The 17,606-nt window shown below is 32.0% G+C and overlaps 1 long non-coding RNA gene across 1 annotated transcript; it reads left to right on the top strand.

The window, feature by feature from the left end:
• Positions 1–4,533: 4,533 nt before the first annotated feature.
• LOC134686000 (uncharacterized) lies at positions 4,534–17,111 on the top strand. The gene is made up of 4 exons (XR_010101499.1): positions 4,534–4,637; positions 10,247–10,421; positions 12,208–12,315; positions 16,140–17,111. It is a non-coding gene; the product is annotated as an uncharacterized LOC134686000 (long non-coding RNA).
• Positions 17,112–17,606: the final 495 nt, after the last annotated feature.

The following is a 17,606-nucleotide window of genomic DNA, read 5'->3' as shown; positions in this document are numbered from 1 at the left end:
AAATAATTATATTCATAAGTACGTCTGAGTCAGTGACAACCCTACAACAGATGTATCCATCGGATCGCCATCAATGATGGTGATACATGGCTGTGTACATAATGTATATACAACTCGTCTAAACATCAACCCAACAAGGTTAGATCTGTAAATTTGCTTTTGCAAATTTTTGGTTCTTCCCTCGCCGGGATTCGAACCCATGCTACTGTGATATCGTGACACCAAATTGCCTGCACTGCAGCCGTCCCGCTAGACCACACGACCACCTGGGCTCTCATAAAAAGGGCTTTTGGTGGGCATGTGTTACCTTTCCACGTCAGTTTAAATCTAGCGGCGTACTACAGTACATGATATATAAGGCATGAAGATGTTATTGTTACAGATCAGCTAAATTATCTATAGTAAAGGATCCTACAAATTAATGTAAGATGCAGTCACAGAAAATAATTATATTCATAAGTACGTCTGAGTCAGTGACAACCCTACAATATATATATATATATATATAAACGAGTCTAAATTGAAAACTACGTTCAAACCTATGATTGCGTTGGATAAAAACCGCAATTTTTATACGTGTGCATGTCAAACAAATTTCGTTGTAGAAGGGTCTAAAAACAGCACAAACAACATTTTCCAAAAGACCAAAAAAGTGAAAAAGTATATTTAAACAAAACGCATTTGACTAACAGGTCGAACAACTGATGTTCTTTAACCCTGCTATATATAGGCGTAAAAATATATTTCACATGTGCAGATGTATATATTCATTAAATAAAATAGTAAAATAAGTTAAAAAATTAACAGTTCCATTCAATCGATTTCATCCTTCCATTGGGACTCTTCAGGATAACTGATATGGCGTCGTTTAACGTGAACGACGCCATATCAGTTATCCTGAGAGTCCCAATGGAAGGATGAAATCGATTGAATGGAACTGTTAACTTTTTAGCTTACCTGGCCCGAAGGGCCAAGTGAGCTTTTCCCTTCACTTTGCGTCCGGCGTCCGTCGTCGTTCGTCGTCGTCCGTCGTCGTCGTTAACTTTTACAAAAATCTTCTCCTCTGAAACTACTGGGCCAAATTAAACAAAACTTGGCCACAATCATCACTGGGGTATATAGTTTAAAAATTGTGTCCGGTGACCCGGTCAACCATTCAAGATGACCGCCATGGCCAAAAATAGAACATAGGGGTAAAATGCAGTTTTTGGCTTATAACTCAAAAACCAAAGCATTTAGAGCAAATCTAACAGGGATTAGATTGTTTATTAGGTGAAGATGTATCTGCCCTGAAAATTTCAGATGAATTGAACAACCCGTTCTTGGGTTGCTGCCCCTGAATTGGTAATTTTAAGGAAATTTTGCTGTTTTTGGTTATTATCTTGAATAATATTATAGATAGAGATAAACTGTAAACAGCAATAATGTTCAGCAAAATAAGATTTACAAATAAGTCAACAGAACCGAAATTGTCAGTTGACCCCTTTAGAAGTTATTGCCCTTTATAGTCAATTTTTAACTATTTTTCGTAAATCTAAGTTATCTTTTACAAAAATCTTTTCCTCTGAACCTACTGGGCAAAATTAAACAAAACTTGGACACAATCATCATTGGGGTATCTAGTTTAAAAATTGTGTCCGGTGACCTGCCGCCATGGCTAAAAATAGATCATTGGGGTAAAATGCTGTTTTTGGCTTATAACTCAAAAATCAAAGCATTTAGAGCAAATCTGTCAAGAAAATAAATTGTTTATCAGGTCAAGATCTATCTGCCCTGCAAATTTCAGATGAATTGAACAACCTGTTCTTGGGTTGCTGTCCCTGAATTGGTAATTTTAAGGAAATTTTGCTGTTTTTGGTTATTATCTTGAATAATATTATAGATAGAGATAAACAATGTACAGCAATAATGTTCAGCAAAGTAAGATCTACAAATGCGTCAACACAACTGAAATGGTCAGTTGGCCCCTTTAGGAGTTATTGCCCTTTTTAGTCAATTTTTAACCATTTTTCGTAAATCTTAGTTATCTTTTACAAAAATCTTCTCCTCTGAACCTACTGGGCAAAATTAAACAAAACTTGGGCACAATCATCATTGGGGTATCTAGTTTAAAAATTGTGTCCGGTGACCTGGTCAACCAACCAAGATGGCCGCCATGGCTAAAAATAGATCATTGGGGTAAAATGCTGTTTTTGGCTTATAACTCAAAAATCAAAGCATTTAGAGCAAATCTGTCAGAAAATAAATTGTTTATCAGGTCAAGATCTATCTGCCCTGCAAATTTCAGATGAATTGAACAACCTGTTCTTGGGTTGCTGTCCCTGAATTGGTAATTTTAAGGAAATTTTGCTGTTTTTGGTTATTATCTTGAATAATATTATAGATAGAGATAAACAATGTACAGCAATAATGTTCAGCAAAGTAAGATCTACAAATGCGTCAACACAACTGAAATGGTCAGTTGGCCCCTTTAGGAGTTATTGCCCTTTTTAGTCAATTTTTAACCATTTTTCGTAAATCTTAGTTATCTTTTACAAAAATCTTCTCCTCTGAACCTACTGGGCAAAATTAAACAAAACTTGGGCACAATCATCATTGGGGTATCTAGTTTAAAAATTGTGTCCGGTAACCTGGTCAACCAACCAAGATGGCCGCCATGGCTAAAAATAGATCATTGGGGTAAAATGCTGTTTTTGGCTTATAACTCAAAAATCAAAGCATTTAGAGCAAATCTGTCATGAAAATAAATTGTTTATCAGGTTAAGATCTATCTGCCCTGCAAATTTCAGATGAATTGAACAACCTGTTCTTGGGTTGCTGTCCCTGAATAGGTAATTTTAAGGAAATTTTGATGTTTTTGGTTATTATCTTGAATAATATTATAGATAGAGATAAACAATGTACAGCAATAATGTTCAGCAAAGTAAGATCTACAAATGCGTCAACACAACTGAAATGGTCAGTTGGCCCCTTTAGGAGTTATTGCCCTTTTTAGTCAATTTTTAACCATTTTTCGTAAATCTTAGTAATCTTTTACAAAAATCTTCTCCTCTGAACCTACTGGGCCAAATTAAACAAAACTTGGCCACAATCATCATTGGGATATCTTATTTAAAATTTGTCTTGTGACCTGGTTTATCATTCAAGATGGCCACCATAGCTAAAATAGAACATATGGGTAAAATGCAGTTTTTGGCTTATAACTCAAAAACCAAAGCATTTAGAGCAAATCTGACATGTGGTTAAATTGTTAATCAGGTCAAGATCTATCTGCCCTGAAAATTTCAGATGAATCGAACAACCTGTTGTTGGGTTGCTGCCTCTGAATTGGTAATTTTAAGGAAATTTTGCTGTTTTTGGTTATTATCTTGTTTAATATTATAGATAGAGATAAACAGTAAACAGCAATAATGTTCAGCAAGTAAGCAAGCAAGATTTACAAATAAGTCAACACGACCGATCTGGTCAGTTGGCCCCATTAGGAGTTATTGCCCTTTTTTCATAAGTATTTGTAGACTTTTAGAAAATATTTTCCACTGTAATTACTGGGCCAAGTTCATTATAGATAGATATAATTGTAACAAGAAGAATGTTCAGTAAAGTAAGATCTACAAATTCATCACCATAATCAAAACACAATTTTGTTATGAATTTATCTGTCCATTGTTTAATATGCACATACACCAACGTGAGCGACACAGGCTCTTGAGAGCCTCTAGTTAACTTATTTTACTATTTTATTTAATGAATATATATATATACTTTCTCTAAAAATGAGGGTACTTTTTATATGGCCTTCCAAATACCGTTTCGATCCCTAACATCACTGAAGAGACATTTATTGTCGAAATCCGGATATGGTGTACTAAAGAAATATTGACACCGAATGTTTGTGGCACAACATCCTGTCCACAAGTTAACAGTTTTTATAGACATGAATTCAAGATCGTTCAACATACGACATAGGCAACACCTCTCTGTTATAACTGTGCTATATTCTGCATAATGCACAGCGTTCACTACGTATACCGATTTTATAAGCACCCTTCAAATCTACTCTTGTCTTACAATAAAAACATAGATAAAAACTTTGTAGAAATACATTGCTTAAAATCTCAAATGAAATTATATTGTCAATGTTTAAGGGACAGAGAAAAGCTTTAAAACTGAAGGTTTTTTTTTTGTACAACATTTATCCTAAATTAATCCTCGAATTAGTACAATATTTATCCTTAATTAATCCCCAAATTAAGTAAAACTATATATAAATGACAAGACATATCTGAAAAATAAGTAAAAGTTAAATAAAAGGTAATTAATTAAGATTTGAAAATTGATATCCCACCTACAGTAATGAATTTATAGTACTGCTCAAGCTGTCAAAGTTGTTTTGATTGATTGATAAACATAGACATATTGAATGTATTATTATTTATATTTTTATATTACAGTATGAACATTGGAAAGGTATATGCTACATGTGGAGATATGTGGACATATTCAGAAATTGCAAAATTTGGACGTACTGCACGTATCATAGGTGATGAAACAAATAGAAGTTATTTTTGGTTTTTTATATTATTGGACATTGGAGATCGACCTGTAAGTTGCAGATATTTATTGAATATTGCAAAACGGTGAGCAAAAAATCTTATATAGGTAAATGATTCTTGCAAAGATTGGTTTTCATTAAGTCTCTGTGAATTGAAGTTGTGAAATTAAATAACTCTTGTGCACAGATAGACCAAATTACAAATGTTAGCTGTTTTTATATTGCTATTAAAACTTCGTTTTTGTCGAGCCTTCGACTTAAGTCGAAAAATGTGAGACTAAGCGATCCTACATTCCGTCGTCGTCGGCGTAGTCGGCGGCGTCAACAAATATTCACTCTGTGGTTAAAGTTTTTGAAATTTTAATAACTTTCTAACACTATACTGGATTCCTACCAAACTTTGACAGAAGCTTGTTTATGATCATAAGATAGTATCCAGAAGTAAATTTGGTAAAAATAAAATTCCATTTTTTCCGTATTTTACTATAAATGGACTTAGTTTCTGCGTGGAAACAAAACATTCACTCTGTGGTTAAAGTTTTTAGAATTTTAATAACTTTCTTAAACTATCCTGGGTTTGTACCAAACTTGATCAGAAGCTTTTTTATGATCATAAGATAGTATCCAGAAGTAAATTTTGTAAATAAATAAATCTATTTTTTTCATATTTTACTTTTAAATGGACTTAGTTTTTCTGCGGGGAACCATCACATTCACTCTGTGGTTAAAGTTTTTAAAATTTTAACAACTTTCTTAAACTATCCTGGGTTTGTACCAAACTTGGACAGAAGCTTATTTATGATCATAAGATTGTATCCAGAAGTAAAGTTTGTAAAAAGATTACTCCGTTTTTTCTGTAATTTACTTTTAAATGGACTTAGATTTTCTTACAATCATAAAATAGTAACAAGAGGAATATTTTTATTGATTTTTTTCCTCATTGTTGTTGAGCCTGCCATTTATAGCAAAAATAGGCGAGACACTGGGTTCCGCGGAACCCTTACAATTTTTTTAGAAGTAGTGTTACAGTCGTAGATTTCATATCACACTTAATTCAAATTATTGTCAAGAATCTTCACTCTCGACGTGATGTATAATCAAACAAAGAACACTTGATTGATAGTATGATAAGATTAGTACTCTAAAACTTTAAGTAAGCATTTGCTATGATGAAAAAGAAAATTGAAAGTCCTTATAATGTCAAAATGAAAAATGCATGTAATTGGCCTATGGATGTTTATTTTATCAAAGATTTGAACTGATATAGCCAATGCCTTGATTTTATAATGTTACAGCAGGAACTTATATATTGACTAGATCAGACTTACTGCTGCCAGTAATATCCACAATCGTATGAAGGTTCAATTCATGATAACAATCTTAAAAATCGACGAATGTTTAAACTTGACATTCGAAATAAACTCTTTTTATTACTGTGGAGAAGATGTTTTATTTATTTTTATACGACCGCAAAAATTGAAAAATTTTTGGTCGAATATTGGTATCACGTTGGCGTCGTCGTCGTCGGTAGTCGTCGTCGTCGGCGTCCGAAGACTTTTGGTTTTCGCACTATAACTTTAGTATAAGTGAATAGAAATCTATTAAATTTAAACACAAGGTTTATGACCATAAAAGGAAGGTTGGGATTGATTTTGGGAGTTTTGGTCCCAACAGTTTAGGAATAAGGGGCCATAAAAAGGGCTCAAATAAGCATTATTCTTGGTTTTCGCACAATAACTTTAGTATAAGTAAATAGAAATCAATAAAATTTAAACACAAGGTTTATGAACACAAAAGGAAAGTTGGGATTGATTTTGGGAGTTGAGGTCCCATCAGTTTAGAAATTAAGGGCCACAAAAGGGCCCAAATAAGCATTTTTCTTGGTTTTTGCACCATAACTTAAGTATAAGTACATAGACATCTATGAAATTTAAACACAAGGTTTATGACCATAAAAAGAATGTTGGTATTGATTTTGGGAGTTTTGGTCCCAACAGTTTTGGAATAAGGGGCCAAAGGGTCCAAAATTAAACTTTGAATGAAATGAAAAAAATTAATGATTGGGGTTCTTTGATATGCCGAATCTAACGGTGTATGTAGATTCTTAATTTTTGGTCCTATTTTCAAATTGGTCTACGTTAAGGTCCAAGGGTTTAAAATTTAAACTAAGTTTGATTTTAGCAAAAATTGAATTCTTGGGGTTTTTGATATGCTGAATCTAAACATGTACTTAGATTTTTTATTATTGGCCCAGTTTTCAAGTTGGTCCAAATCGTGGTCCAAAATTAAATTTTGTTTTATTTCAACAAAAATTGAATCATTTGGGTTCTTTGATATGCTGAATCTAAACATGTACTTATAATTTTTATTATGGGCCCAGTTTCCAAGTTGGTCCAAATTGCGGTCCAAAATTAAAATTTGTTTGATTTCAAGAAACATTATATATATATGGGGTTCTTTGATATATGCTTGATCTAACCATGTATTTAGATTTTTGATGTTTGGGCCCAATTATCAGATTGGTCCACATTGAGGTTTAAAGGGTCCAAAATTGAACTTTATTTGATTTCATCAACAATTGAGTTCTTGGGGTTCTTTGATATGCTGAATTTAACCATGTATTTGGAAATTTGGATATTTGACCATAATAGGTAATATCCAATTTAAAAATTTTAAAAGTTTTAAGTTTAAGTTCTTAGACAACATTCATTATGTGTCAGAAACCTGTGTTGTGTCAACTATTTAATCACATCCAAATTCAGAGCTGTGTCAAGCTTGAATGTTGTGTCCATACTTGTCCCAATGTTCAGGGTTCGAACTCTGCGGAGCATCTGGCTTTCTCTTGTATCGGTGTCGTTCTATATTTTGATATTACTATTTAATTATACTCAAGAACCATCAAATGTCTATCATTATCTTCCTATGAAAAATAACACCTAAAATAAAAGAAGTCACAATAATTTGAATAAGAAAATGAACCAACCCAAGACATAATATATATTTAATTGAATCTAAATAAATTATCAGCAAGTTTATTGTCATCAATTAACAATAACGTGCCATTACTTTTTAATTTAAATACTATTAATTCGTATATTTTAACTAATTTGATTTGATTTAGTCAAATTTTCGAAGGTAGATAGATATTTATCAAAAGTACCAGGATTATGATTTAAAACGACACACGCGCGTTTTGTCTACATAAGACTCATCAGTGACGCTCAGATCAAAATAGTTATAAAGCAAAAAAGTACAACGTGAAGTGCATTGAGGTTCTAAAATTCCAAAAAGTTGTGCCAAATAGATAGAAAACGGACGATAGAAAAAAATCATATTGCACAGTTATTTTAAGAATAATTAAAAAAACGATATACTTTGTGACGTCATGTAATGAATTTCATGATATTGTTAAAAGATTAAAAAAGATATATATTTATGATCGATTATTTGAAGAAAACCTTAACGAAAACATATAAGATGAAAAAAACATAAAAAATAAATGAAATAACAACTAATTTGTTATTATAGTCTAGAAGACAATATGATATCTTTAAAATTCCAATTAAATCAATTGATCAAATTTATTTCACTGACGATTTTGACACAAATATAATCGGAAATTGGTAATATCTGTTTTTTTTAGCCTTTTATAAAGGTCAATATAACGCGCGTCTGGCGTATTAAATTATAATTCTAGTATTTTGGATAACTATATATATCGACCCAAAGAAGTATATGGGTCTCAGACTTTTCCCTCAGTCAATATACTTCTTTCAGGTCAATATATCATTGTAGTGACCTCATATCAAGGCTATCAACGCCTGCCAACCAACATGGCAGATATGGCTATAAAATAGAATTAATAAAACTAACGGTACCAATTGTCTTGCACCAGATGCGCATTTCGACAATACATGTCTCTTCAGTGATGCTCGTGGCCAAAATATTTGAAATCGAGAGCTTATATAAAAGATGAAGAGCTTTAATCCAAAAGGTCCAAAAAGTATAGCCAAATCCGTGAAAGGAATCAGAGCTTTGCATGAGGGAGAGACATTCCTTAATTTATAATAATTTCTATCATTTTGTAACAGCAATTTTAATAACACAAACAAATCCGTATTTTCATGCCAGTACCGAAGTACTGGCTACTGGGCTGGTGTTTAGAACATGGGGGGAAAATGCTGATTTTGACTAATATCTCTGAAACTAAAGTAAAATTACAATGGTTGCATTATTTAATGCATCAATTGTAAATACAGATATCATGTGAACGACACAGGCTCCTTGTAGCCTCTAGTTATAAATTAAGATTTTGCGTTTCCGAGTAATGGCGTTTTAATCATTGTAAAAAAGGGATTTTCCAATTTTCGATCATTAGCTGAAAATGAATTATTTATATCTATTGACATGAAATGCCTTCCGATTATTGTAAATTTTAGATTTTACGTTATCGAGTTATGGCATTTTATTCATAAAAAGGGGTGATTTTTCAGATTTCAGTCAATATCCCCTAAGTGCTTTGAGCAGTTGTCATCTAACTTTGGTGACTGGTTTATATCTAATAAGAAAACCTCCAATTATATTTTTTTTTTATATAATTTCTCATATGACATTGAAAAGATATTGAACTTATTCTGTGAAAATACGACGGCTCATGGCGCAGTTGTATATTGTGAAGATAAAAGGTAATAAGTTAAATTTTAAAAATTATAATATACGTTATCTTAAGATAACACAGTGGTCAGTGGATTCTTGAAATAATATTTACGATAAAACGATAGACTGACGTCTGAAAACTGGGTTAATTTTTGGTTCTTATCTAATTTTTTTGTTCAATTGTAAGACAGTTTCTCTTTCATGTGACTGTGTAATTGACATTATCATGAAGCATGATAACAACGTCATGAAATGTAAATTCAGTTGTTTTTGTGAGGTTTTTATTGCAAAAAAATGCAACAAGATAGGATAGTGAAATTGACATTTGAAATTTTGATGGCATAATTTAATGCAGCTTTTTTCTGAAATGGCTTTAATGAATTCTGCATTTTCGTTAATTTTTTAGTAAACTTAATGATAAATGCATGTAAAATTATTGAATTTCGTGAAAAAAAACTCGTCAATTATGAGCGCCTTTATGACGTCATGTACCAGATAGAGGAGATCGTCTGTATCCCTGTACAAATAAGGTTCATCAACTGATGCTGTCTGTTCCATGGCCGGGTTGTTGTCTCTTTGACACATTCTCCATTTCCATTCTCAATTTTATCAAGCGTTGTAGTGATTGTAAGTGTTCAGGATAAACTAGAAAAAATTTTGTTCTGTTGGTTCCTAATTACAATTCCATAATGACAGCAGTGAATAATTCGTGTAAAATAGCATCATAGTTTGCCAACCACTTGCTAAACATTGGAACGGAAGTGACGATGCCCCTTAACGAATGATGCTCAATAAAACCAATGTTTTTGACGGACATGCATCAAACTCGAAAGTTGTCTGTTATAATATCATAGTAAAAAGTAAAATAACGAAAATACAAATCTCCAAGGAAATATCAAAGAAAGATTACTTTATAAACACTGACACATTAACAATAAATGGTTAAGGCAACAAAAGGAGGATTTTGAAGAAAAGAGTATCACCAGTATAATTTGTTGAATTTGTTTTCAGATTTTAATTACTTTGAATAATTTTCAGTGCGTTGGAAACTGAAATGTCTTACCGATATTTTCGAGGGTATTTGAATGTTGTCAGCATTGTCGCAATGAATCATGTAGGATTTTATGAACGTATGGTGATGAATATGCTTCTACAGTATGCAGAAAGGTTTAGACGAAGTATTAGACTAAATAGCATATCAAATACAAGACAGGTATTTTGAAGTACTATCATTGACCTTGGTGATAATAGAAAGTACATAACTTAGTAAAGAATATTGTAAACACTTTAAGGGAAATACATATTGATATTTAATTTGATATTGATATTTTTAAGGTGTCTTTCTATATTGTAATGTTACACTATTGTTTCAGATAAGGGTGAAGGTTTGGTCCATTGGAATTTTGAAATCCGCTGCAATTGTTTGCACCAGTCCTAAGTCAAGAATCTGGTGTTTAGTAGTTGTCGTTTATTGATGTGGTTCATAAGGATTCGTTGTTTCTTGTTTTATATATATATAGATAAAGGCAACAATAGTATACCGCTGTTTAAAATTCATAAATCGATAGAGAAAAAAACAAATCCGGGTTACAAACTAAAACTGAGGGAAACGTATCAAATATAGGAGAACTACGACACAACAGGGACACAACACCGAAACGTAACATACACAGAAACGAACTATAATATAACAATGGCCATTTTCCTGACTTGGTACAGTGCATTTTATGAAAAATAATGGTGGGTTGAACTGATTTTGTGGCATGTCAAACCTCCCGCTTTAATGGCAGTGTTAATTATAACATTAAAATGACAACATTACACGACAGGGTTACAATGAATAAACAGATAAATGGGAGAAATTATAGGACAGAGAAATCAACGAATAATAGCAATCAAAAGATAACAGGTTAAAAAATATTGTATACGCCAGACGCGCGCTACGTCCACACAAAACTATGTTCAGATGTAAAAAGTTTGAAAGCCATAACAACTACAAGGTTGAAAATCGCCGAAGACCAAAAGTTCCAAAAAGTTGTGAGGCCAGGGATATCCAGCTGGGACAAACACATCATTATAAGACTTGTTTTTCCCACTTGAATTCTTTTACAGCTTTTATTTGTTTGGGACATTTAGAGCTTGATGTTTGGTGTGATCCAAGGCTCCGTACTTTGTCGCTGTTCTTCTCTTATATTTAATGTGTTTCCTACATTTTTGGGTTGTAACCCGGATTTGTTTTTTCTTAATCGATTTATTAATTTATTCGAACAGCGGTATACTACGGTTGCCTTAGTTTTTACCTGTAATGTTTCACTTTTATAAATTGTGACTTGGATGAAGAGCTGTCTCATTGGCATTCATACTATAGTTCTTGTATTTAATTGTTAGATTTTATATTTAGTCAGGTTTTTAAGATTTACAAATCTTCCTGATAGCTTGGAGGGCAGTTTGGCAAGATAGTACCTGTTTTTGGTATTGCACTTTTCTACTATTGTAAATTTTTCAGAATGTTTCTGTATACATTGTTTTCATTTGAAAATGTTTAGTTGCTGATATATAATTGTAAATAACAAAAATTTGGTGGTGACTACCTTAAATAGAAGGATAGGTGACTTGAAAAAACCATTTACAATTTAATTTGATGTTTGATATTCACATAACTAGCAACATGAACAATGGTGGCTCTATTTACCAAATTAAAAAAACAAAAAAAACAGGCAAAGTGAACCTTAACTTTTTAAAGGAATAAGATAAAAAAGATCTTTCCAATTATTCAATGAGGAAATGCATTAAAAAAACAGATATTTACATCTTTGCCAGGACTTGTGAAATCTGAAAAAATAAAAAAGTATTATCTAAATATAGTACTATCAGCAATTTAGGTCATCAAACAAGGTTTTTTTTCAGAAAGAAGTAGTTGGAAGAACCATTTAGTGTCTTTTGATTAATCTTGCTAGTAAAACAGAGTAGACTGATGCCATATATTACTTTTATTATAGAAACAAAGGATAAACAACAGTCAGAGACAACCTACAAAGTATGTTGACATAGCTGTCACTGTTATAGCAATGGTTGGCACTGCATGTTATTTCTTCTGGATATAGAAGGTAAACACAGACTATTAAACATTTATCTGTTGATGGGGGTAATTAGAATTTTCAAAAGTTAAATTTAATTGTTTGATTATATAATTGAAAACAAATCTGCATTGACTACAACAAAATATCCCAATTTACAGTGATTTATATGAATATGAGAGTTGTTATCCATTCCTTTGTTGTGTTTGAGCGTTTGATTTTGCATAAGGACTTTCCATTTAGAATTACCTCGGATTTCGGTATTTTTGTTATTTTACTTCTTTCAATATAAAAAAAGCTTTTTTTACTTACCATCTAAAACATACTGATATTTCAATACAATAATTTTGAATGAAACAACTAATTAAAAAATGGTTGAACAAAACAGCTTTATTTATTTAGTTTTGGTTGTAAAAAAATGGGCAAACATGATGTTTATAGAAACAACTGAATGATGTAGAAATAAGGAAATGAAATGTGAATGCTTATCATATGGATGATTACAGAAAATCCTGATAGACAACAATTGAGAGCTTTGTCAGACTACCTTATAGCCTTTATAATACAGAAATAACAGATTAAAAGATATATAAAAATTAACATAAAATTGTTCAAAAGAAGTACATTGGTTATAGAAAAAATATGAAAAAAACAACCTCAGCATTTTTTTACAACGATGAAGTTGTGGCAATTTTCAATTCTCTTTTATAATGAATTTCATTCACGACAAACATGTTGAAAGCATTGGCTTTGTAGATTGATTGTATGTTGATTGATAGACACAACTTTTCATGCAAACAAATATGAAATTAAAGTATTAAAAACGTCATATTATAATCATTTCCAAACGGCTTGCCAAAAGATTGTTAATCTTGCATAGTTTTCTTTGTCAGCCATTCAAAATATTGACACAAACCATGGATCTAAGGTGGACCATCTATGATGGAAATTTTTATTTTTATGGTTATGACTACAGATTAGTGAAGTAACTGTTCCTCTGATGAACGTTTTACCCGGTCAACCCTTTAAGTCATGTTTAAACATTAGATATAAGCAGTAACAAACGGAAAATCTTGTAAATACAGATAAGGCAATTCAAATTCATTATAATATCAGGTCCTAATCAGACCGTTAGACCCCGTTCACACTAGGACATTTTTATCGACTTAAACTAGACCGGTTCACTTTAGATCGGTTTAAGGGTTAATGTGAACGTATTGAATCGATCTTCAATCGGTCTAAACTAAAACACCAAAAGAGGTAGTTTAGTTTGAATCGATCTAAAGTAAACCGATCTTACTTTAGATGTGAACGCAGAGATCGCCATCACGAGTTGGTTGACCGTTATGGAATAACCGTTTCACAAATGATATCGGATATGTTCCTTACGTCGTAACTACAATCCCCTTCCCTTTCATGGATGTGACCTACCGAATTAGACTATTTACCGGATTTGTAATCACATAAGCAACACGACGGGTGCCACATGTTGAGCAGGATCTGCTTACCCTTCCGGAGCACCTGAGATCACCCCTAGTTTTTGGTGGGGTTCGTGTTGTTTATTCTTTAGTTTTCTATGCTGTGTCATGTGTACTATTGTTTTTCTGTTTGTCTTTTTCATTTGTAGCCATGGCGTTGTCAGTTTGTTTTAGATTTATGAGTTTGACTGTCCCTTTGGTATCTTTCGTCCCTCTTTTAAACTAGTACGATTGAATCGAAAATAACGTATGCGCATGTATAGCGGCAAAACAATCTCAGAGGTTCGTTGTTTAGCCCATATTTCTCTGTTAAAAGACCTTTAAAATAAACAGTAAACATGTTGTCTTCGCCATAGCATAGATTTGCGAAATCTGTGTCTTCTTTTCTTATGTTGATTTTTTTTACTTTACAGGAACCGCAGTATTTCCGGCGTCGTGTTGTAACTTCGTTGATACAGCTATTTTTTTCAAAATTAAAGAAAACTGCATTAACACCAGGATTTAAATTTTAAATTGTGATTCAAGAGAAACAATAACTTTTTCCATTTTGTTTCCAAGTGTGTGTATCAATGTATCAGCACATGCTTTTGATAAATCAGTTCTATTTATACACAGTGTTTACAGTTTTACGGGCAAAAAGGTTAGATCGATTGCGTTTTTAATTGTAGTGTGAACGCAGTGGTTCATATTAGACCGATAGAGATCGATATGATTAAAGATAATGTGAACGCTAACTGGTTTTATTTAGATTGATTCAAATTAGATTGATAAAAAAAAATGCTAGTGTGAACAGGGTCTAAGTCTAGTTAATTAGATTTTTTAATATTTAAGCCAAGGGTAGGATCCATCAAAAGCTCTGCTTTTTATTAACAAATCAGCTTTATTTATGTTTTATCAAAGCAATAGGAAGGTTGTAAGTTTGTTGAATCGGAAATAAACACATTTATTCTAAAACTAGTTATTGGCATTTCATGATGGTTTGTTACGAAACCATTGACGGGCGGAATTTTTCTTGATATTAATATGATGAAGACATAGTCTTTCAATAAGTTTAATTCAGGTTCCGGACCTGGCATGTCAGTAACTGCTATAGTAGTCCTTTGTTAGTTCATGTATCCTTGTCATTTTGTTTAGTTTCTTTTGTTACCAATTCTGACATTGGACTTGTACTTCTTTTTGTTGTGCTTATTGATGTGTGTTTGTTTTTTCTACATAGGCTGGAAGTATAGGGGAGGGTTTAGATCTCAAACACATGTTCAACCCAGCTGCATTTTTTAGCCTGTCCCAAGTCAGGAGCTTCTGGCATTTGTTAGTCTTGTATGCTTTTAGTTTTAGTTTCTTCTTATATATTTCAGAGTTACGTGTGACGTCCATCATCAATGTAGTAGTACATATTTTTGTTTAGGGCCAGCCGAAGCACGAATCTTGATGTGGGATTGTTGGCTTTCGGTTGTTGTTGTCTCTTTGACACATTCCCCATTTCCATTCTTAATTTTATGATTTCAGTTCTGGTTTGTGTTTACATGTAAGCCTGTCATTGTATTTATGTGCTAGCCTTTGTTAACTTGATTGGTGTTATAAAAAACTTCGTACTTGTTTGGTTTTATAAATATTTTGATATGAGCGTCACTGATGAGTCTTAGGTAGACGAAACGCGCGTCTGGCGACCTAATTTATAATCCTGGTACCTTTGATAACTATGTATACCACTGGGTCGATGCCATTGCTGGTGGATGTTTCGTCCCCGGGGGTATCACTAGCCCAGTAGTCAACACTTCGGTGTTGACATGAATATCAATAATGTGATCCTGTTTATAAAACTTTTGAGTTATTCGAAAAGCTAAAGATTTTCTTATCCCAGGCATACTGATTACCTGAGCCGTATTTGGCACATTTTTTTTGGAATTTTGGATCCTCAATGCTCTTCAACTTAGTACTTGTTTGGCCTGGTATCTTTGATAACTATAAAGCCCTTCCATTTTAAAAGGGATGTAGTTTATAAGTTAACTGAAACAACATTTATTCAGCTGGTTGAATAGCAAAGATTGAAATTGTTTTTGGAAAGTGAATTTCCTCAAAAAAATCAATCTCTGGTTTTCAATGTTCAAAATACTGGTTCTTATCAAACTTCCTTCTTTTTACACTCAAAGGTGAAAAGTGTTTCACTCAACTGAAATTCGTCTTTTATTTAAAAAAATAATTTTTACATGTTTAATAAAATTTTTACTCAAACTATTTCTTGTTTAACATATTCGAATTGAATTAATATCTTTTTTTATTTCTAGTTGCATGCATATTGATGTTTCAGACTGTGTCATGGGTTTACATTTTTTTAATTTAATATTTATCTGAATGTTATTAAAATATATATTTCAGGAATCTATTGAACAGCCAAATCACCTTTATATATAGTTTGTCTTCCAATTGAATTCAAAGATATTTGTATAGAGGATTTGTGCACATCACTCATGGTTTACTTTTATAAATTGTAACTTGGACGGAGAGTTGTCTCATTGGCACGTATAACAAATCTTATTATATCAATGTTGGTATTTGTTGAGAATCACAAATAGACAAATATGACTTGATAGACCAAAGGATAAATTTTCAACCATGGAAGTATCTGAATAATGCATAAAGAATGCTATGAAGATAACTCATTAAAATTTTGCAGTCACTATGGAGAAAAAAAGCTATATTTTATTTTGATCAACAAAATAAAACATAACAAATTTGATGAAACATTTGATGGATAGAGTAAAATCTATGACAAATTCGTATCATATACCATACCATGGCAACCTAAGTTCCTTACCCACTATTGATATTGGTCAAACCGAGGGTCAAACATGCATACTGACTTCAAAATCAATAATAAACGATTATGTATTTTCTATTTTGATTTATATAATTTATAAAAAAACATGTTGTCATAAATTTGTTACTTGTGTATACAGCTTTTAATTATCTCTTTTAAGAATCATTCATTGTATTGGATTTATATATAACAAGTAGTTTACTTGATGTTAGTGATAATTCTTTTTAATGGTTATGCATTGATTACCATGATTACAGTGGAAGATCCAAAGGTTTTAAAATGGAGGAGGTGCCAACTGCAAAAAATATTAAAAAAAATCTTAAGCCACCTTTATCTATCGCGTTTTATAATTGGAAGATTGATTTGGGTTTAAATCAAGATGTATTGTACACTGTTATCTAGGCAGGAAAATAACAAACTGTGATAATTAAATTATATATATATTGTTTTATCATATTTTGATATATATTATGTACTCAAAATAATATTTTTACACTTGTCATGTATTGCAATAATTATAGTTTTACTTAAAAATGGTTTTACCTGTTGTTACTTTATATGCCTTACCTGATTATTTTTCTCCCAATATAAATAAATAGAGATGTTGGGTAAACATCAATGACACAGATATCAAAGCACACATACAAAACAAAAATCAACACCAAAGTGTCTTTCTAAATGCATGAGTTCCAGATTGTTAAACCCAAAATGTATGTCAAATGAATCGAATTGTAGTATCTGTACAGTGAGTAAAGGAAAGTAGGATATACGCCAATAATCCAGCTAACCAATGACACAATAGTCATTAGACATCTTTTTTCCTATGGGTTCATTATGAAAGATGGAAAAACAGGGGAAACATTTTAAAAAAAAAGCTGTCAAGAGGTTCAAATACATAAACAATTATGAATTGACATTCACCATCCAGGATTTGTTTCATTATTCCTACGTTTATTGAGCTGTGTGCATATTGATACTGATGGGCTACAGATAAACCTCAAACATTGACACATAGAAAATTTTCT

The sequence above is a fragment of the Mytilus trossulus genome, chromosome 10, assembly GCF_036588685.1.
Source record: "Mytilus trossulus isolate FHL-02 chromosome 10, PNRI_Mtr1.1.1.hap1, whole genome shotgun sequence".
In the NCBI taxonomy this organism is placed as follows: Eukaryota; Metazoa; Mollusca; class Bivalvia; order Mytilida; family Mytilidae; genus Mytilus; species Mytilus trossulus.
This window is presented reverse-complemented; position numbering and strand designations above follow the sequence as displayed.